The sequence below is a fragment of the Pavona decussata genome, unplaced genomic scaffold (genome assembly GCF_977016875.1).
Source record: "Pavona decussata unplaced genomic scaffold, jaPavDecu1.1 SCAFFOLD_366, whole genome shotgun sequence".
NCBI lineage: Eukaryota > Metazoa > Cnidaria > Anthozoa > Scleractinia > Agariciidae > Pavona > Pavona decussata.
Genome location: NW_028145742.1, coordinates 769195 through 791266, shown reverse-complemented (window position 1 = coordinate 791266; position 22072 = coordinate 769195). Strand labels below are relative to the sequence as shown.

Below are 22072 nucleotides of genomic sequence, written 5' to 3'. Positions count from 1 at the left end.
TATGAGGTTTAGTTTAGGGGTATACCCAATACATTAATAGATTTGGAGGGTTTTGAAGTTTTTAATTTTTGTGTTTTAAATGGGATACAGATAGCTTGTCATGTAATTTCGAATAAAGTGAGGAAAAATGCGATCACACTCATGATTTTTCGCTTCGCCTTCAAGTTCCACACATAACATATTTTTCGAAAGACTTTTTAAGTCTTTAAAAGATATTATTATTAACACAGATTTTGAAGAGAACGTTCCGTGTAAAAATTAGTCTTAATTGCTGGAAATTTATGAATAGTGTTCCAATGCTGTCATGTGGGAATGCGAAAATTTTATTTGCATTGCAGATAAATCATTGATTATTCATTTTTCGCCCGCACCTTCACTGTGGAGAAGGCGAAGGCGGCTGAAAGAGTTCAAAAACAAACGTGGCGGATAATTTCCCCCTAAGCATGTCTTTAACCGTGATTTACGCCAGTAGTATTGTGTAAAATGGCGAATATGGCCTACTGATTCAGTTTCCAGGCTGAAATAGCATCTCTGGTGGGGAAAATTGCTAACATGCGGCGAACGATTAATGCTGACAGTGTACAAGTGTCTTCTACAACACTCAGGTAAATGCCTAAGATTAATGGAGTTATGTTATATAGCTTTCCGTCGTTTATTTTCAACTGTAGCATTAACGTTTAAAGTCAACGAAATTGTACCAATTTTTGATGCGATTTTGGGGGTTAGTAGTTCTTACGTTTGGGGGTTAGTTTTCTTACGTTTGGAGGTTACGGATTCTTACGTTTGGGGTTCAGTTTTCTTACGTTTAAGGGTTAGTAATTCTTACGTTTGGGGGTTAATTTTCTTACGTTTGGGGGTTACGGATTCTTACGTTTGGGGGTTAGTTTTCTTACGTTTGGGGGTTAGTGATTCTTACGTTTGGGGGTTAGTAATTCTTACGTTTGGGGGTTAGTTTTCTTACGTTTGGAGGTTACGGATTCTTACGTTTGAGGCTTAGTTTTGTTACGTTTAAAAGATAGTAATTCTTACGTTTGGGGGTTAATTTTCTTACGTTTGGGGTTAGGGATTCTTACGTTTAAGGGTTAGTTTTCTTACGTTTAGGGGTTAGTTTTCTTACGTTTGGGGATTAGGGATTCTTACGTTTGGAGGTTAGTAATTCTTACGTTTGGAAGTTAATAATTCTTTCGTTTCGGGGTTAGTTTTCTTACGTTTGGGGGTTGATAATTCTTATGTTTGGGGGTTAGTTTTCTTACGTTTGGGGGTTAGGGATTCTCACATTTGGGGGTTAGTTTTCTTACGTTTGGGGGTTAATAATTCTTACGTTGGGGGTTAGTTTTCTTACGTTTGGGGGTTAGTAATTCTTACGTTTGGGGGTTAGTTTTCTTACGTTTGGAGGTTAGGGATTCTTACGTTTGGGGCTTAGTTTTCTTACGTTTGGGGGTTAGGGATTCTTACGTTTGGTGGTTAGTTTTCTTACGTTTGGGAGTTAGTAATTCTAACGTTTGGGGGTTAATTTTCTTACGTTTGGGGGTTAGTTTTCTTACGTTTGGGGGTTAATAATTCTTACGTTTGGGGGTTAGTTTTCTTACGTTTGGGGGTTAAAGATTCTTACGTTTGGGGGTTAGTTTTCTTTCGTTTAAAGGTTAGGGATTTTTACGTTTAAGGGATAGTTTTCTTACGTTTGGGGGTTAGGGATTCTTACGTTTGGGGGTTAATAATTCTTACGTTTGGGGGTTAGTTTTCTTTTGTTTGGGGGTTAATAATTCTTACGTTTGGCGGTTAGTTTAGGGGTTAGGGGTTGTTACGTTTGGGGGTTAGTTTTCTTACGTTTGGGGTTGAGGATTATTACGTTTGGGAGTTGCTTTTCTTACGTTTGGGGGTTAGGGATTCTTACGTTTGGTGGTTAGGGATTTTTACGTTTGGTGGTTAGTTTTCTTACGTTTGGAGTTTACGGATTTTTACGTTTGGGGCTTAGTTTTCTTACGTTTGGGGGTTAGAGATTCTTACGTTTGGTGGTTAGTTTTCTTACGTTTGGGGGTTAGTAATTCTTACGTTCAGGGGTTAGGGATTCTTACGTTTAAGGGTAAGTTTTCTTACGTTTGGGGGTTAATAATTCTTACGTTTGAAGGTTACGGATTCCTATGTTTGGGGGTTAGTTTTCTTACGTTTGGGGGTTAAGGATTCTTAAGTTTGGGGGTTAGTTTTCTTACGTTCAGGGGTTAGGGATTCTTTCGTTTAGGGGTTAGTTTTCTTACGTTCGGGGGTAAGTAATTCTTACGTTTGGAACTTTATATTTCTTCCGTTTCGGGGTCAGTTTTCTTACGTTTGGGGGTTAATAATTCTTGCGTTTGGGGGTTAGTTTTCTTACGTTTGGGGGTTAGGTGTTCTTAAGTTTGGGGGTTAGTCTTCTTTCTTTTGGGGGTTAAGGATTCGTACGTTTTAGGGTTAGTTTTTTTACGTTTTGCAGTTAGTAATTCTAACGTTTGGGGATTAGTTTTCTTACGTTTGGGCGTTAGGGATTCCTATGTTTGGGGGTTTGTTTTCTTACGTTTAAAGGTTAGTTTTCTTAGGTTTGTGGGTTAGGGATTGTTACGTTTGGGGGCTAATTTTCTTACATTTGGGTGTTGGAGATCCTTACGTTTCGGGTTAGATTTATTATGTTTGGGTTCTAATGACACTTACGTTTTGGGGGTTAAGGATTCTTACGTTTTGGGTTTAATTTTTTTACGTTAGGGGGTTAGTTTACTGACGTTTGGGGGTTAGGGATTCTTACGTTTGGTGGTTAGTTTCCTTACGTTTGGGGGTTAGTAATTCTTACCTTTCAGGATTATTTTTTTACGTTTGAAGGTTAAGGATTGTTACGTTTGGGGGTTGGTTATCTTACCTTTGGGGATTAGGGTCTCTTACGTTTGGGGGTTAGTTTTCTTACATTTGGGGGTTAGGGCTTCTTAAGTTTGGGGGTTAGTTTTCTGACCTGTGGGGGTTAGGGATTTTTACGTTTGGGGGTTAGTTTTTTTTACGTTTGGGGGTTAGTTATTTTAACGTTTGCGGGTTAGGGATTCTTAAGTTTGGGGGTTCGTTTTCTGACGTTTTCAGGTTAGGGATTTTTACGTTTGGGGTTTAGTTTTCTCACGTTTAGGGGTTAGTTATTCTTACGTTTGGGGGTTAGGCATTGTTACGTTTGGGGGCTAGGGATTCTTAGGTTTGGGGGTTAGTTTTCTTACGTTTGGGGGTTAGTTATTCTTACGTTTGGGGGTAAGGGATTGTTACGTTTGGGGGTTAGTTTTCTTACGTTTGGGGGTTACGGATTCTTACGTTTGAGGCTTAGTTTTGTTACGTTTAAAAGATAGTAATTCTTACGTTTGGGGGTTTACGTTTGGGGCTTAGTTTTCTTACGCGTGGGAGTTCAGGGGGATTCTTATGTTTGGGGGCTAGTTTTCTTACGTTTGGGGGTTAGGGATTCTTACGTTTGAGGGTTAGTTTTCTTATGTTTGGGGGTTAGGGATTCTTACGTTTGGGGGTTAATAATTCTTACGTTTGGGGGTTAGTTTTCTTACGTTTGGGGGTTAATAATTCTTACGTTTGGCGGTTAGTTTAGGGGTTAGGGGTTCTTACGTATGAGGGTTAGTTTTCTTACGTTTGGGGTTAGGGACTATTACGTTTGGGAGTTAGTTTTCTTACGTTTGGGGGTTTGTAATTCTCACGTTTGCGGGTTAGTAATTCTTACGTTTTGGGGTTAGGGATTCTTTCGTCTGGGTGTTGAGGAATCTTACGTTTGGTGGTTAGTTCTCTTAAGTTTGGTTGTTGGTAATTGTTACGTTTGGGGGTGAGGGATTCTTACGTTTGGGAACTAGTTTTCTTACGTTTTGGGGTTATTCCTTCTTACGTTTGGGGTTTAGTTTTCTTACGTTTGGGGGTTAGTTTTCTTATCTTTGGGGGTGGGGGATTCTTACGTTTGGCAATTAGTTTTCTTACCTTTTGGGGTTAGGCCTTCTTACGTTTGGATTCTTGCGTTTGGAAGTTAGTTTTCTTACGTTTGGAGGTTATTAATTCTTACGTTTGGAGATTAGTAGGGATTCTTACATTTTCGGGGTAAGTTTTCTTACGTCTGGGGTTAGGGATTCTTACGTTTTGGGGTTAGTTTTCTTACGTTTGGTGGTTATGAATTCTTACGTTTGGGGGTTAGTTTTTTTACGTATGGGGGTTAGAGATTCTTACGTTTGGGGGTTAGGGATATTTACGTTTCGAGGTTAGTTTTCTTATTTTAGGGGGTTAGGAATTTTTACGTTTGATGGTTAGATTTCTTAAGTTTGGGGGTTACGGATTCTTACGTTTGGGGGTTAGTTTTCTTACGTTTGGGAGTTAATTTTCTTCTTTTGGGGGGTTAGGGATTAATACGTTTGGGGGTTTGTAATTCTCACGTTTGCGGGTTAGTAATTTTTACGTTTAGGGGTTAGTTTTCTTACGTTTTGGGGTTAGGGATTCTTTCGTCTGGGTGTTGAGGAATCTTACGTTTGGGGGTTAGTTCTCTTAAGTTTGGTTGTTGGTAATTGTTACGTTTGGGGGTTAGTTTTCTTACGTTTGGGGGTGAGGGATTCTTACGTTTGGGAACTAGTTTTCTTCAGCTTTGGGGTTATTCCTTCTTAGGTTTGGGGGTTTGTAATTCTTACCTTTCGGGGTTAGTAATTCTTACGTTTGAAGGTTACGGATTCTTACGTTTTGGGGTTAGTGACACTTATGTTTTGGGATTAGTTTTTTGACGTTTGTGGGTTAGGGATTCTTACGTTTAGGGGTTAGCTTTCTTTTGTTTAAGGGTTAGTAATTCTTACCTTATGTGGTTAGTTTTTATACGTTTGAAGGTTAGGGATTCTTACGTTTGGGAGTTATATATCTTACGTTTTGGGGTTAGTAATTCCTACCTTTGGTGGTTAGTTTTTTTTTTTCGATTATTGGTTAGGGATTCTTACGTTTGGGGGTTCGGGATTCTTACGTTTAGAGGTTAGTTTTCTTACCTTTGGGGGTTAGGGATTCTCACGTTTAGGGCTCAGTTTTCTTACGTTTGAGGGTTAGTAACTTTTACGTTTGGGGTTAGTTTTCTTACATTTGGGGATTAGTTTTCTTACGTTTCGGCGTGAGAGATTGTTACGGTTGGGGAGTTAGTTTTCTCACGTTTTGGCGTTAGGGATTTTTACGTTTCGGTGATAGTTTTCTTACGTTTGGTGATTATTAATTGTTACGTTGTTGGGTTAGTAATTCTTTCGTTTCGGGGTTAGTTTTCTTACGTTTGGGGGTTAGGAATTCTTACGTTTGTCGGTTAGTTTTCTTACGTTTGTGGGTTAGGGATTCGTTACGTTTGGGGGTTACTTTTCTTACATTTGTTTGTTATGCATCCTTACGTTTCGATTTTAGTTTTCTTATGTTTTGGGTTAGGCATCCTTACATTAGTGTTAAGTTTCCTACGTTCTATGTTCAGTTTTCTTACGTGTGGGGATTAGGGATTCTTACATTTTGGAGTTAGTTTTCTTACGTTTAGGGGTTAGTAATTATTACGTTTGGGGGTTAAGGACACTTACGTTCGGGGGTTAGTTTTCTTATGTTTGGGGGTTAGGGATTCTTACGTTTCGATGTTAGTTTTCTGACCTTAGGGGAATAGGGATTCTTACGCTTTGGGGTTCGTTTTCCTACGTTTGGGGGTTAGTAATTCTTACATTTGGCGGTTAGTTTTCTTATGTTTGGGGGTTAGGGATTCTTACGTTTCTTTGGTTATTAATTCTTAAGTTTGGGGGTTAGTTTTTCTACGTTCTTTGGTTAGATATTCTTACGTTTGGGGGTTTGTCTTTTTACGTTTGGGGGTTAGGGATTCTTACGTTTTGGAGTTAATTTTTTTTACGTTTGGGGCTAGTTTTCTTAGTTGTATGCGTTAGGGATTCTTTCGCTTAGGTGTTAGTTTTCTTACGTTTTGGGGTTAAGGATTCTTAAGTTTTGGGGTTAGTTTTCTTACGTTTAGGGGTTAGTAATGCTTACGTTTGGGGGTTAGTTTTCTTACGTTTGGGTGCTAGCGATTCTTACGTTTGGGGTTAGTTTTCTTACGTTTTGGGTTTTGGGACACTTACATTTAGAGGTTAGTTTTTTGGGGGGTTACTTTTCTTACGTTTGGTTGTTAGGGATTCTTATGTTTTGTGGTTAGTTTTCTTACGTTTGGGGGCTAGGGATTCTTACATTTTGGGGTTAGTTTTCTTAGGTTTGGTGGTTTTTAATTCTAATGTTTGGGGATTAGGGATTCTTACCTTTCGCGATTAGTTTTCTGACGTTTTCAGGTTAGTAATTTTTACCTTTGGGGGTTTATTTTCTTACGTTTGGGGGTTAAGGATTCTTACGTTTGGGGGTTAGTTTTCTTACGTTTGGGGGTTTGGGTTTCTTACGTTTGGGGGTTAGTCTTCTTACGTTTTTATGTTAGGGATTCCTACGTTTTGAGGTTAGTGTTCTTATGTTTGGGGGTAAGTAATTTTACCGTTTGATGGTTAGTTTTCTTATGTTTGGGGTTAGCGATTTTTACGTTTGGAGGTCAGTTTTCTTACGTTTCGGGCCTAGTAATTCTTACCTTTGGGGGTTAATTTTCTTAACTCTACGTGTTAAGGATTCTTACGCTTGGGGGTTAGGGTTTCTTAAGTTTAGGGGTTAGTTTTCTTACCTTTCGGGGTTAGGGATTCTTACGTTTTGAGGTTAGTTATCTTACGTTTGCTGGTTAAGGATTCTTACGTTTCGGGGGTTAGTCTTCTTACGTTTGGGGGTTAGGGATTCTTACGTTTGGGGGCTAGTTTTCTTACGTTTGGGGGTTAGGGATTCTTACGTTTGGGAATTAGTTTTTTTACCATTGGGGGTTAGGGATTCTTACTTTTGAGGGTTCGTTTTCTTATGTTTGGGGGTTACTTTTCTTACAATTGGGGGTTAGAGATTCTTACGTTTAAAGGTCAGTTTTCTTAGTTGTGGGGTTGACGGATTCGTAAGTTTGCGGGTTAGTTTTCTCACGTTTTGGGGTTAGCGATTCTTACGTTTGGGGTTAGTTTTCTTACAATTGGGGAATAGGGATTTTTACGTTTGAAGGTCAGTTTTCTTAGTTGTGGGGGTCAGGGATTCTTACGTTTGCGGGTTAGTTTTCTTACGTTTTGGGCTTAAGGATTCTTAAGTTTTAAGGGTAGTTTTCCTACGTTTAGGGGTTAGTAATTCTTACGTTTGGGGGTTAGTTTTCTTACGTTTGGGGGTTAGCGATTCTTACGTTTGGGGTTAGTTTTCTTACGTTTGGGGGTTAGGGATTCTTACGTTTTGGGGTTAGTCTTCTTACGTTTGTGGGTTAGGGATTCTGACGTTTGGGGGTTAGGGATTCTTACGTTTGGGGGCTAGTTTTCTTACGTTTGGGGGTTAGGGATTCTTACGTTTTGGAATTAGTTTTCTTATCATTGGGGGTTAGGGATTCTTACTTTTGGGCGTTATTTTTCGTACGTTTGGGGGTTAGCGATTCTTACGTTTCGCGTTAGTTTTCTTACGTTTGGGGGTTAGGGATTCTTCCTTTTTGGAGTTAGTCTTCTTACGTTTGTGGGTTAGGGATTCTGACGTTTGGGGGTTTGGGATTCTTACTTTTGGGGTTAATAATTGTTACGTTTTTGGGTTATTTTTTTATGTTTTGAGGTTAGTGATTCTTACGTTTGGGGATTAGTTTTTTACGCTTGGGGGTTACGGATTCTTACGTTTTGGGGTTTCTTTTTTTTCGTTTGCGGGTTAGTAATTCTTATTTTTAGGGGTTACTTTTCTTACGTTTGGGGGTTAGTTTTCTTACATTTGAGGGTTAAGAATTCTTACGTTTTGGGGTTAGTTTTCTTACGTTTGGGGGTTAGTAATTCCTTCGTTTGGCCGTTAGTTTTCTTTTATTGTTTATTAGGGATTCATACGTTTGGGGGTGAGTTTTCTTACGTTTGGGGAATAGGGGTTCTGAGATTTTATGGTTTGTTTTCTTACGTTTGAGAGTTAATAATTCTTACGTTCGGGGGTTAGTTTTCTTACGTTTTGTGGTTAGGTATGCTTACGTTTTGGGGTTAGTTTTCTTTCGTTCGAGGGTTAGGGATTCTGACGTTTGGGGGTTAGGGATTCTTACGTTTAGGGTTAGGCATTCTTACGTTTGGGGGTTAGTTTTCTTACGTTCGGGGGTTAGGGATTCTTACGTTTGGGGTTAGGGATTCTTACGTTGAGGCGTTAGTTTTTTTACCTTTGGGGGTTAGTTTGCATACGTTTAGGGGAAAGGGCTCCTTAAGTTTTTGGGGTTTGTTTTCTTATGTTTGGGGGTAAGGGATCCTTACTTTTCGGGGTTAGTTTTCGTACGTTTGGGGTTTAGGGATGCTTACGTTTGGGGGTAAGGGATCCTTACTTTTTGGGGTTAGTTTACTTACGTTTGCGGGTTAGGGATTCTTACGTTTAGGCTTTAGTTTTCTTACGTTTGGGTGCTAGCGATTCTTACGTTTGGGGTTAGTTTTCTTACGTTTTGGATTTTGGGACACTTACGTTTAGAGGTTAGTTTGTTTGGGGGTTACTTCTTTTACGTTTGGTTGTTAGGGATTCTTACGTTTGGTGGTTAGTTTTCTTACGTTTAGTGGTTATTAATTCTAACGTTTGGGGATTAGGGATTCTTACGTTTGGGGGTTAATAATTCTTACGTTTGGGTGTCAGTTTTCTTATGTTTGGGGGTTAGGGATTCTTACGTTTGGAGGTTAGTTTTCTTAATTTTTGGGGTTACTGATTCTTACGTTTGGGGGTTAGTCTTCTCACGTTTTGGGGTTAGGGATTCTTACGTTTGGGCTTTTGTTTTCTTACGTTTTTGTGTTAGGGATTCTTACGTTTGGAGGTTAGTTTTCTTACTTTTGGGGGTTACTGATTCTTACGTTTGGGGGTTAGTCTTCTCACGTTTGGGGGTTAGGGATTCTTACGTTTTGAAGTTAGTTTTGTTACGTTTGGGGGTTAGGGATACTTCCGTTTGGGGGTTAGTTTTCTTACGTTTTGGGGTTAGTAATTCTTACGTTTGAGGGCTAGTTTTCTTAGTTGTGGGGGTTAATGATTCTAACGTTTAGGGGTTAGTTTTCTTTCGTTTCGGGGTTAAGGATTCTTAAGTTTTGGGGTTAGTATTTTTACGATTAGGGGTTTGTAATTCTTACGTTTGGGGGTTAGTTTTTCTACGTTTGGGAGTTAGCAATTCTTACGTTTGGGGTTAGTTTTTTTACGTTTGAGAGTTAGGGACACTTACGTTTAGGAATTAGTTTTCTTACGTTTGGGGGTTAGGGATTCTCACGTTTTGGGGTTAGTTTTCTTACGTTTGGGGGTTAGAGATTCTGACGTTTGGGGGTTAGGGAGTCTTAAGTTTGGGGGTTAGAGATTCCTACGTTTGGGGGTTTATATTTATTACGTTTGGGGGTTACTTTTCTTACTTTTGTGGGTTAGGTATTCTTACGTTTGGTCGTTAGTTTTCTTACCTTTGGGGATTAGGGATTCTTACGTTTTAGTGTTAGCTTTCTTACGTTTGGGGGTTAGTAATTCTTATGTTTGGGGGTTAGTTTTCCTATGTTTGTGGGTTAGGGATGCTTAAGTTTTGGGGATAGTTTTCTTACGTTCAGGGGTTAATACTTCTTACGTTTGGGGGTCAGGGATGCTTACGTTTGGGGCTTAATTTTCTTACGTTTGGGGGTTAGTAATTCTTACGTTTAGGGGTTAGTTTTCTTACGTTTGGGGGTTAAGGATTCTTACGTTTGGAGGTTAGGGATTGTTACGTTTGGGGGTTGGAAATTCTTACGTTTTGGGGTCAGTTTTCTTACGTTTGTTGGTTATTAATTCTTAAGTTTGGGGGTTAGTTTTTCTATGTTTGGGGGTTAGGGATTCTTACGTTTGGGGGTTAGTTTTCTTACCTTTGGGGTTAGGGATTCTTACGTTTGGGGTTTAGTTTTCTTACGTTTGGGGGTTAGTTTTCTTACGTTTAGGGGTTAGTAATTATTACGTTTGGGGTTAGTTTTCTTACAATTGGGGATTAGGGATTTTTACGTTTGAGGGTTAGTTTTCTTAGTTGTATGCGTTAGTGATTCTTACGCTTAGGGGTTAGTTTTCTTACGTTTCGGGGTTAAGGATTCTTATGCTTGGGGGTTAGTTTCTTATGTTTGGGTGCTAGCGATTCTTACGTTTGGGGTTAGTTTTCTTACGTTTTGGGTTTTGGGACACTTACGTTTAGAGGTTAGTTTGTTTGGGGGTTACTTCTTTTACGTTTGGTTGTTAGGGATTCTTACGTTTGGTGGTTAGTTTTCTTACGTTTGGGGGTTAGGGATTCTTACGTTTTGGGGTTAGTTTTCTTACGTTTAGTGGTTATTAATTCTAACGTTTGGGGATTAGGGATTCTTACGTTTGGGGGTTAATAATTCTTACGTTTGGGTGTCAGTTTTCTTATGTTTGGGGGTTAGGGATTCTTACCTTTCGGGATTAGTTTTCTGACGTTTTCAGGTTAGCAATTTTTGCCTTTGGGGGTAACTTTTTTTACGTTTGGGGGTTACGTATTCTTATGTTTGGGGGTTAGTTTTCTTACGTTTCGGGGTTAGGGTTTCTTACGTTTGGGGGTTAGTCTTCTTACGTTTTTCGGTTAGGGATTCCTACGTTTGGAGGTTAGTTTTCTTATGTTTGGGGGTTAGTAATTCTTACGTTTGATGGTTAGTTTTCTTATGTTTGGAGGTTAGCGATTTTTACTTTTGGGGGTTAGTAATTCTTACCATCGGGGGTTAATTTTCTTAACTTCACGTGTTAAGGATTCTTACGTTTGGGGGTTAGGGATTCTTAGGCTTGGGGGTTAGTTTTCTTACTTTTCGGGGTTAGGGATTCTTACGTTTTGAGGTTAGTTATCTTACTTTTGAGGGTTACGGTTTCTTAAGTTTAGGGGTTATTTTTCTTACGTTTGGGGGTTAGTAGTTCTTACGTTTGTTTTTCTTACGTTTGGAGTTTACGGACTCTTAGGTTTGGGGGTTAGTCTTCTTACGTTTGGGGATTAGGGATTCTTACGTTTTGGAATTAGTTTTCTTACGTTTGGGGGTTAGGGATTCTTACGTTTAGGGGTTAGTCTTCTTACGTTTGGGGAGTTAAGGATGTTTACGTTTGGGGGTTAGGGATTCTTACGTTTGGGAATTAGTTTTCTTACCATTGGGGGTTAAGGATTCTTACATTTGGGGGTTCGTTTTCTTACGTTTGGGGTTAGTTTTCTTACGTTTGGGTGTTAGTTTTCTTACAATTGCTTGTTAGGGATTCTTACGTTTGCGGGTTAGTTTTCTTACGTTTCGGGGTTAAGGATTCTTAAGTTTTAAGGTTAGTTTTTCTAGTTTAGGGGTTAGTAATTCTTACGTTTGGGGGTTAGTTTTCTTACGTTTGGGGGTTAAAGATTCTTACGTTTTGGGGTTAGTTTTCTTACGTTTGGGGGTTAGTAATTCCTTCGTATGGCCGTTAGTTTTCTTTTATTGTGTATTAGGGATTCTTACGTTTGGGGGTGAGTTTTCTTAGGTCTGGGGAATAGGGGTTCTGACATTTTGGGGTTAGTTTTCTTACGTTTGGGGGTTAATAATTCTTACGTTTGGAGGTTAGTTTTCTTTCGTTTTGTGGTTTACAATTCTAACGTTTGGGGGTTAGTTTTCCTACGTTTGGTGGTTAGGGATGCTTACGTTTTGGGGTTAGCTTTCTTTCGTTCGGGGTTAGGGAGTCTGACGTTTGCACCCGCTTCTGACATTCTAAGCGTTGTGACCTTCTGGGGTTTATAGTTTGACCTCACTGTTAACTCAGTCATAAGTTTTATAAAATATATGGCGTAATTGTTTTGGTATATATTCTCATAGATCGTGAGATCCGCGAAGTTTCGTTGAGACCAAGCTCTCAAAAAATACTAGCACAAAATCTACCACTGATGTAAATAGATCGATGCGAGAACAGTCGCTCTCGGCGAACACAGAAAACATTGTTAACCACAATGTAGATAAGGTAGATGAACTGCAGCAAGGATTCAACGAGCTCAAACAAATATTGTACACACATGTGTTGCAGAATTCTGCAAACAATAAAAATGTTGAAAAGTATAACAGCGTTATCTCTGAAAACCTAACCACCACAACGGGGGTTCAAAATAGAAAAAGGGCACAAAACAAATAACAAGCGCAAAGAGCGCAGAAAAAAATTGGCTAAAAAACGGATTGAGACACAAAGAGAAAAGCACGAGAAAATATGATTCATAAAGAATTTTTCAAACCAACAACTTAGCGACAGCCTTTTATCATTTAATATTTCTAAAGGGCTCAAATTTGTCCCGACACCGGTGACAGACGCGAATATAGTTAGGGGTTAGTTTTTCTACGTTTGGGGGTTAGGGATTCTTATGTTTTAGGGTTAGTTTTCTTACGTTTTTGGGTTAGGGATTCTAACGTTTAGGGGTTAGTTTTCTTACGTTGGGGGGTTAGGGATTCTTAAGTTCTGGGGTTAGTTTTGTTACGTTTAGGGGTTAGTACTTCTTACGTTTGGGGGTTAGTTTTTGTACGTTTGGGGTTAGGGATTCTTACGTTTGGAGGTTAGTTTTCTTACGTTCGGGGGTTAGGGATTCTTACGTTTGGGGGTCAGGGATTCTTATGTTTAGGCGTTAGTTTTTTTACGTTTGGCGGTTAGTTTGCTTACGTTTGGGGGAAAGGGATTCTTAAGTTTGGGGGTTAGTTTTCTTACGTTTGGGGGTTAGTAAATTTTACGTTTGGGGTTAGTTTTCTTACCTTTGGGGTTAAGGATTCTTACGTTTGGGGGTTAGTAATTCTTACGTTTGGGGGTTAGTTTTCTTAAGTTTGGGGGTTAGGGATTCTTACGTTTGGGGGTTAGTTTTCTCACGTTTGGGGTCTAGGGATTCTTACGTTTTACAATTGGTATCGATTGGTTGCAGATTGACGGAACCGGAATCGACGCCTAAAAAACACAACTTTTTACGCAGTAATTATAAACACATTTCATTTTAATGTTAACAAGAGAACAATACTCTCTTCTTTCTCTTTAACGTTAATGCCCCGTCCACAGGAATAGGGGTTTTTTTTTATCAAATTAAAAGTTTGTTCCATGGACTAGTCTATAGACTACAAAAAACGGAAAGTGTTTGCTGGTAACAGAAGTTGTAGTTTTGCAAACAATGAAATTGCCAACAACAGCAGCAACGTTAACAGTTTTTGTGTGGTTATCGATTGGTCGATACTAATCGATACCAATTAACTAATTTTATCGATTGATATTGATTGATCGATTGAATTTTCGATCATCGGTTTCCATCGATTGGATACCCCGGGACGATGGTGTAGTTTTTACTTTTGTTTTTGCTTTTCCTTTCTTTAAGTTTTGCGAAAAATGCAAGAATGTGAAGAAGTTGCCATTGCTTGCCTGTGCATTGGTAATGCAGTCGCTGTTGCTTGACGAAGAAGGAAGAGACGCAGATTAAGAACCGTATGGGTGAAACCGTGGCTGGCAAACCGAGAAACGGAGGGTGCTTTTCGTAGGCTTTTAAAAGAACTAGAAATGCACGACCAAGAACATTACAAGAATGATTTGAGAATGGATCTAGGGCTCTTCTGCTTGACAGCTCTCATTGATACAGCGTGTAACTTCCTGTACGGCCGCCTTCCTTTTGTGGTTTAGTTTATACTTTTGTGATGTTGTTTTATAAAGGCATTCATATTTTGGCCACAGCTCAATTAAAGTCTCTTCCTCTTTATAAGACCACTGATGGTTCTTTTTTTCGGGTGGTTTTAACCTTTTGTTTTCTTCCGAGGTCGCACTATGCATGGCCATGTTTGCTGGAACAAAATGGCGCGCAACAGGTACCAAGCAACCTGTGGGGACCCTGCTGACACGTCATTTTTGACGCATTTGGCTGAAAAATCGCCGCCAAATTGCATCAAGTTTCGAGCATGTTCGAAACTCTCGGCGACAAAGCGCGATAAATCGCACTGAAATCGCAGCTGGTTTACACGCGCGATTTGAAGTTGCAACTTGAAGGCGACAAAAATCGCACTGTAAATCACCTGGTAAGTTGAGCAGTATGAATGGATTTTTTTTAAGTATGGATTTTCTTTGGTAAATGTGGCCGTTGTGTAATTTTATTATATACATAATGGAGATTTACCCACTGAATCTCCAACTGGCGTGCCCCCTCTTCCCCACTCCCCACCCCCCCGTCCCCGCCAAAAAAAAAATTGCTGTCTTACCAGTTTCCCGAGAGCGCCGAAGAGCGCCTCGATTCGGAGAAAACGCTTGATTACCAAGATAGCATGTGTTGGCGCAATTTATGAATCAAATGCAGTATTTTTCGAGCTATGTCCGGGAAAGGTACGGGGAGAAACGACCAGAAAAGACAAAGGAATACTTCATCGTGAGTAATTTAACTTTTGAGTGAATTACATCAAATTTTATTCAGTGAAAATGCAGTTTTCACGAAGACACGTCGCCCGCGCTGTAGTAGTTTGTGCATGCTCTAAACAAAGAAAGTTGTCAGGGAGTTTTCGATATTTTGTGACGCCGTCGCAAAATTAACATATCATCAAGATCAATACTGTCGTCACGTTCAATGATAAGTTCATCAGCAAAGGCAAATTCTTGATTAACTATGTACATGTACCATGGCTGTCAACCTCACACGTCTTCAAAGTCTCCCATCTCCCCGCCCTTTTTGCATTGCTCCCATCCCAAGTAAATTGTTCATTTTTTATATTTAAGAATTGGTTCATGCTTAGCGTGCGTATATCGAGTTATGGATGCACGCGGGAAGTTTGGAGAGCACGAGAGAAGCGTAACGCCGAGAGCAACCCTAGCTTCTTGAGTGCTCTCCAAACTTCCCAAGTACATCCATAACTCGATATACTCACAGCTAAAAGCATGAACCAATTCTTTTATAACATAGTGAAAATAAAGTAAACGATTCCTGGAAAACAGGTTTTGTTCCTGATTAATAACAAAAAACTCTGAACAAAAAAAAAGGTGAAAGTGGTTTCCATATTGGTTTAATCTTAATGTTTCATTCACTTCGACAAGCTCTTATAAATATACATTTTTTATGGTGTTGTCTCTCTATAAAAAGTTCTTTTATAACATAGCGCGCGCATGCTTCCTTCATCTGACTTGCACACGTCATCGGATGGACGCATGGCCGTGCGTATGTTGAGAAATGTACCATGATGACGCCAATAGAAATTAGATTAGGATGCGCGCGCACTATGTTATAAAAGCTTATGTTTTGATTAACATATTTAACATTATTTTGTTAGGTTTGTACGTACTCTGAGTTAATGAAGTTTTGACTAAGATGTTCGTCTTGTTTGACAGTATATTGTTTCAGTCACTGTGACAACAGTCTTAGGCCTAGTTCAGACGCCGAACTTTTCATGAGCCGAACTTAATTCAAATTAAGGTCGGCCCAACTCACGGAAATCCCGCCTTTTGATTCAGACGCCGAACTTAATTAGCCAAACTTAATTTACTTGAAGCAAAACCAATCGAAATGTTAGCGTTTTTTTTTTTTTAATTTTTTTATTTGAAATACGTTATAATAATTTATGCATTAGGTTCGGCTCATGAAAAGTTCGATGTCTGAATCAAAGCCGTTCCAAAGCCGAAATTCCCTGCTGAGCCAGGCGGGAAGAACGGCTGAGCCGTTCCAAATTGAAACAGCCGTTCTCAACTGATTCAGACGCTGAACTTTTCATGTACTTAATTCGAGGTATTAGGTTCGGCTCATGAAAAGTTCGGCGTCTGAACCGGGCCTTAGGCCATCGTGCAGTGTAATAGTTGTTGCAGCTCTCAATTATTCATTTGTTGGGATCATGTAATTTAAATACGGAAGTAGGATTGGCTTGCAACCAAACGCCCCTGTTGTAGTCCAGTATGTCTGCCTAATTCTGGGCACTTTATTGTGGATCCATTGCATTTACTTTCTCGATATCCTTACTCTCTAGAACTGCATGAAAAAAATTGCTTTTAGCTCAGGAAAAGGTAAAATGAAACTTTAGGACCTACTTTCAATGCAAGGTTTAAATCTGTGGGTCACTGGTGGTGAATTTTTTCAGCTTGTTGCTTAACTGCTTTGAAGGAAGATATTGCCATATATGCAAAAAAGCGTCCAAAATTAAGCCGGACAAACTGTTCATCTAAAGCAAGTCTTCAGTGTGCCGAGGAGGCTGTAGTGTATCACACTTGCTTGTCGTGGTCAATTTCACTAAATTTGGTCATTGAAGACCATTTTTTCCACTGTATAACCAAACTGAAATTCATGTGCTTCATAAAACAAACTTAATAGTTTGTCAGGCATGTGATTGACTTGGTCATACAGCTATAAGTTATAAATATTTTGAAGGCCCTTGCTTGAATGTCTTTCTCATTTTTACTTTCTAGGTATTATCATGAACAAGAGAGAGACCATTTTCTGCCAGTTTATACCTCTGGGATTTGGAGTGCAATTGGAAGTGGCTACCTTCCCCTGGACAGTAAAAGATCCCTTAGACAGACAGGCAGTATTGGTGCTTGACTACATCTCCCTCTTGGATTGAAACACCTCTTCCCAAGGTGAAAAGTACAAACTAATTAGAGGGCCTAAGACCAGTAGGGAAAACATACTTATACCAAAACAGCTTAAAAACCTTTCTTTTTGTACAGCAAAGACCTAACTCAATCCAGTGCCTTCACATGACAAGCTGAAGTTTGTAAACCTGTACAAATTATACAAAGTGGTTCATGCAAAATTATGATGCAAAAACTGATGGCAACAAATAGACCTAGTCTTGAATTTTGCCAACCTACTGAAGGACTTTCTTGAAGTTGGCAAACTCTATTTGAGGTGTGCAGAGCATTTGCTGGGCTTAAGCTCTTAATATATCAGATGCCAAAGAGAAGGATGTAAAAAGAATTGCCAACAAACTCACTTTTAAGCACTGAGTTTCAAGCTTTTGGAAACTTACGTTTGTTGTGTGAAGGCACCTTTATATATCCTTGATGGGAAAAATTAATGAATATTAGTATCTTGTTTTACTGACATTTAGGAGGCTGGTAGGGGTTTTTCATTGTTGTACAGTTTGTGAAATGATGTAACCATATGTTTGTCACAAGTACTGTATCCCATTACTTGAGGAAAACATTCCAAACCTCTGTTTTCATAAGTTTTTACTCCAGTTACTGGCAATCTCTTGGAACACTGTCTGTCCAACCATGTTTTGCTCCCTCTTTAACTCGCAGATGTTGTTGGAAGTTTCTATCAAAAATTATGCAAATGTTAACGTATGAAGGCACACATTTGCAGCATTATATCCCACAATACAGATTTTTATCAAAATGTTTATAAAAGTGTATCGATGCCCAGAGTACTGTTCACCTCAGTCTGAGATTCTATGTCAAACATTGGACAAGTAGGGGAGAGAAGACAGTGTTCCGGCATCGCCTTTTGTCAGTAATAGAGAGATTAAGCACCACGTTTACGGCAAATGACAAACGTGAGATTCGCGTTTATGTTTTCTTGAAAAAAATTAGTGCATAGATGAAAACAGTAGAAGATAATTCTGGCCTTTGATGCTAACGCAAAACTACTCAATTTTTTGAGAAACTGAAAACAGTGAGTGGCAAATGTAGGGTAAACATGGTCACATGGTCATTTCTGCCATTTGCCGTTTGCTGGAAACATGTTGATCTTAATCTCTCTAATATTAATCTTAATTAATATTAATCTTAACTTAATCTCTTTAATATTTTATTGTAGCCCTCCACAAGGTTCTTTGTATAGTGTGGTTGTAAGATCAGACTGAGTAAACATGTGATTTTGCGGTACCACTGAACTTGTTTCCCCGTAAAGCTATGTCTGAGTAACAAGTGCAGAAATTCCGTAGTGATGAAGTACCTGATCTGACTAGAAATTCCCATGCAGTGCTCATGTATGACAGCCGTTTGTGTTTTTCAAGATCGCAGAAAGGAAACTACATTGTGTTGACATTTTCTTGTTGTGTCTCATCGAAACGTCTGTGAATTATTTTTAAGTGACCACTAGAAGAAATATAATTTGAAGATAATGGATTTATGAAATGTTTTCAAATTAAGTGAATTAAAGGTGTTGATCCTTCTGATGGTGTGTTGAAGTCTTGGCTTTGAATTAGAAGGCCTTTTTGTGTAAAACAAGGTAGTTCTAACTTTTGAGCCTGTGGATGAAATCCTAAAGTGTGACCATTCAAATGAAAGCTACTGAGCAGTATACTTCCTTGTGGTAATGTTTATTATGCTGTACAAGGTAATTCTAACTTTTGAGCCTGTGGATGAAATCCTAAAGTATGAGCATTCAAATGAAAGCTAATTCATACAGGCCTAGAGTGTTGAAATATTCTGACTAGTATATATGATGACCAAAAATACTATTTTCCAGTGATGCCGTGTATAATTACATGAAGCAATTTCAGATTTGTTGTTTGAAGGGTCATGTCCAGCATGCTTGAGACACAATTGACCATGCACTAAATACCTCAAAGATTCAGACAAAAGAGCAGCTATTTTGTTCTGTTAAAAGAGGTTGTCAATAGTTTGACTGTACCTTGATGTACGTGTACTTGCTGTGAAAAAATTATTCACCATCAAAACGTTTTGAAGTTTAAACTTTCAAATAAACATCATGCCAAGGGCAAATTCAGTCCTTTCAAAATATTGTTTAGCAAACCACCTTACAGGCTTGATTTCACTTCAGAACACCATCAACTAACTCAACTATTTGGTAAACAATAGGGTATTTTATTTGTTTTAATCTTTGGAGTGTATTTCTTGTTAGCAGTCATTTAATCCATTGAATTTTTGACGAGGCACAAAAGAAAGGTGTGGGCAATTTTGTTTCTGTAATCTTGAGAAAACAGTCATCATAGACATGCAGCACATGGGGAATTTGTTTCAACCAATCAGAATTTCTACTTACGTCTGGATAGAAATTACTTCATCAGTACAGAATTTCTACAGTCATTACTTGGATGACGCTTTTGTGCAGAGACGAGTTAGCACTTGTTTACTCTTGAAAGTCTCTTATTAATTATTCTTGAGGATTTCAGGGAAGAATAGCATGAGTGCAATTCATGACTATTTTAAATGTAGATTTAGTTGAAAAATGAGTTCAGAAATGAATTCACCATACTAAATTTAGCAAAACTGGGAAGTTTTGTACACATTTAATTTGACACAAGAACACGTCAAAATTACAATATTTACATAGAAACAATACGGCATACAGGCAGTGCATATGTGAGCCTCCAATTCATTTATTTCTGTAGTAAAAGAAAGAGTACAAAAAAAAGAGACTGATAACTTAACTTGTGGCCCGAAGTCTTATCTCTCGGCCTATCATGACCAAAAAAATAAAAAAAGAATTTGATAACGCTACCGAAAACTTAACTCATGCCGCCTTACGGCCCGAGTAATAAATTTAGGAACAAAGCAGAATGTATAGCATTAGGATAAAAATTAGGCCAAAAACCAAAGTGTACAGTATTAGGATCAACATTAGCCCCAAAACAAGTATGTATAGTATTAGGATGTAAATTTGGCCAAAAACCAGGGTGTATAGTATTAGGAACAACATTGGCCCAAAACTGGTAGGGATTATAGTATTAGGTTGTAAATTGGTGAAAAACCAGGGTGTATAGTATAAGGATGAAAATAAGGCAGAAAACTAGAGTGCATAGTATAAGGATGAAAATTAGGCCAAACAGCGGAGTGTATAGTATTAGGATGAAAATTAGGCTGAAAACTAGAGTTTGTAGTATTAAGATAAATTTAGGCACAAACCAGAACTGCAAGGCCAAAAACCAGAGTGTATAGTATTAGCATCAAAATAAGCCCACGACCCGGAGTGTATGGTATTAGGATGAAAATTAGGCCAAGAACCAGAGTGTATAGCATTACGATGAAAATTAGGCCAAAACCCACAGTGTATACGTATTGTATTAGGATCAACATTAACCCAAAACCCGGTTGATAGTATACATTATTAGGACAAAAATGAGGCTGAAAACTAGAGTGTATAGTATTAGGATCAAAATAGCCAAAAAACACAGTGTATAGTAACAGAATGAATATTAGGCCGAAAACCAGTCGAGAGTGTATAGTATAAGACTGAAAATTAGACCAAAAACTGCAGTTTATAGTATAAGGATGAAAATTAGGCCAGAACCCAGAGTGTAAAGTATTAGTTATAGGATCAAAATAAACCCAAAAACCAGAGTGTATAGCATTAGACTGAAAATTAGGCCCAAAACTAGAGTGTATTAATAGTATTTATAAGACAAGAAGCTGTTTTCAGCTTATACTCGGGCCATATGTGACTGTGTGGTGCGTAAGCTTACAATCTTTTGGCAGTGATAACATCCATCATCGTTAATTCCCCCAAATCCATAGATACAGAGATATAGTGAGGCAATAAGTAACCACCAGATAGAATTGCATTCTTGCAGTCAGAATGAAATACAGGGAAAAACGACATTGTCATGCACAAAAGACACTATAAAAATAGCCACATAAACAGATTAAGTTTCTTTGCGTCTCAGTTCATGTGACCCCGGGTCAAATGACTAAAAATATTAAGACTTAATTAGCATTCAAGAGAGAAGTATCTCGGAAATTCTTAATGACTACTTTAAATCATTTCTGTCCAAACCTGTAAATATCCGGACTTGAAAAATGATGACAGTGATCACCACAAGACTTGGTAGAAAGCGTAGAACACTTTTAATTGAATGTGGCCTTCACATGCACACAACGATCATACCGGAAATGGGTGTCTAGAAACCTAAGACCTAAGACCTAAGACCTAAGACCTGGAAACCTAAGACCCGGAAACCTAAGACCTGGAAAGCTAAGACCCGGAAAGCTAAGACCCTTGTTTTAAAACGTTGTTTTTTTTTTATTAAAGAAATAATGAATATTATACTTCAACTTCCCACACAAGGATTACTGCTTTGCTGAACGCCGGGTCCTAAAATTTCAACAGTCCCATTTTGTTTCGGGTTTCCTCCAAAGTTACAGTCAATTAACGTCACGCGTGACCAGTATTTCCGAGAATGAAATGAACATTCGAATTGCTCTTAGTAATGTCCGGCATTTGCATAAATCTTGAACATGCTCATTTCATTCTCGGAAATACTGGTCCTCCTGTTATGCTTCATTCAGCGTTAGGGATTTGCAAAGCAAGTTAGTAGTGAAACGCATAAACCGTTAAACGTTATGTCGTTGTAAGTTAATTACCGCTCTAACTGAGTTGCGATATATCCCATTCTGCAGGAATTTTTATTCCAAGTGTAGAGCATGTAATGATTTTTCATTCGATAGAGATGTCAACCGTACTTTGATGCTTTATTTTACAAAGACCAAAGGCAATTTTAATCAGTCGTTGTAACTGTTAACTTGTTTCTTTGGATACAGAGATTGTACAATCGTAAAAGTGAGTACTGTGATTAGAATGAAAGAAGGCGACAATAAGGAGCCGGCTTGAAGGGAAATAATTTTTTTAAAATAGTTTTAATCATTATTAATAATAGCTTGACTCGGTTATTTTCCCACGTATATTACTCTCTGATAAACAACCCATTAACTAAGAGGGCAGTTATCACTCCCAGCCCACCCGGAATCCTGCTTAATAACTCCTTCTTATCTTCCTGAAACAAAATTACAGTGAATCCACGTCACGCGTGACCGGTGTTTTAAAAAATTTGAACGAAGTTTTGAAAATCGCCAACAAGGTTTCAGGGTTCCCGTAGAAATTTTGCAAGTTTATTGACAGTATAAGGCTATGAACGTTTCTTTACATGACATTAAGTGTTTTAAGAATAACAATTGTTTCCCAAGCCGGTTCCCAAGTATCTTGATAATATTTTTTTCTGTTACAGTCAATCCACGTCACGCGTGACCAGTATTCCCGAGAAAATGAAATTGTAATGTCCGGCATTTGCATATAATCTTGAACATGTTGATTTCATTCTCGGAAATACAG

At 38.5% G+C, this 22072-nt stretch overlaps 1 long non-coding RNA gene across 1 annotated transcript; it reads left to right on the top strand.

The window, feature by feature from the left end:
• The first annotated feature begins 14343 nt into the window (after window positions 1-14343).
• LOC146452587 (uncharacterized) lies at window positions 14344-17327 on the top strand. The gene is made up of 2 exons (XR_014859707.1): window positions 14344-14449; window positions 16465-17327. It is a non-coding gene; the product is annotated as an uncharacterized LOC146452587 (long non-coding RNA).
• Window positions 17328-22072: the final 4745 nt, after the last annotated feature.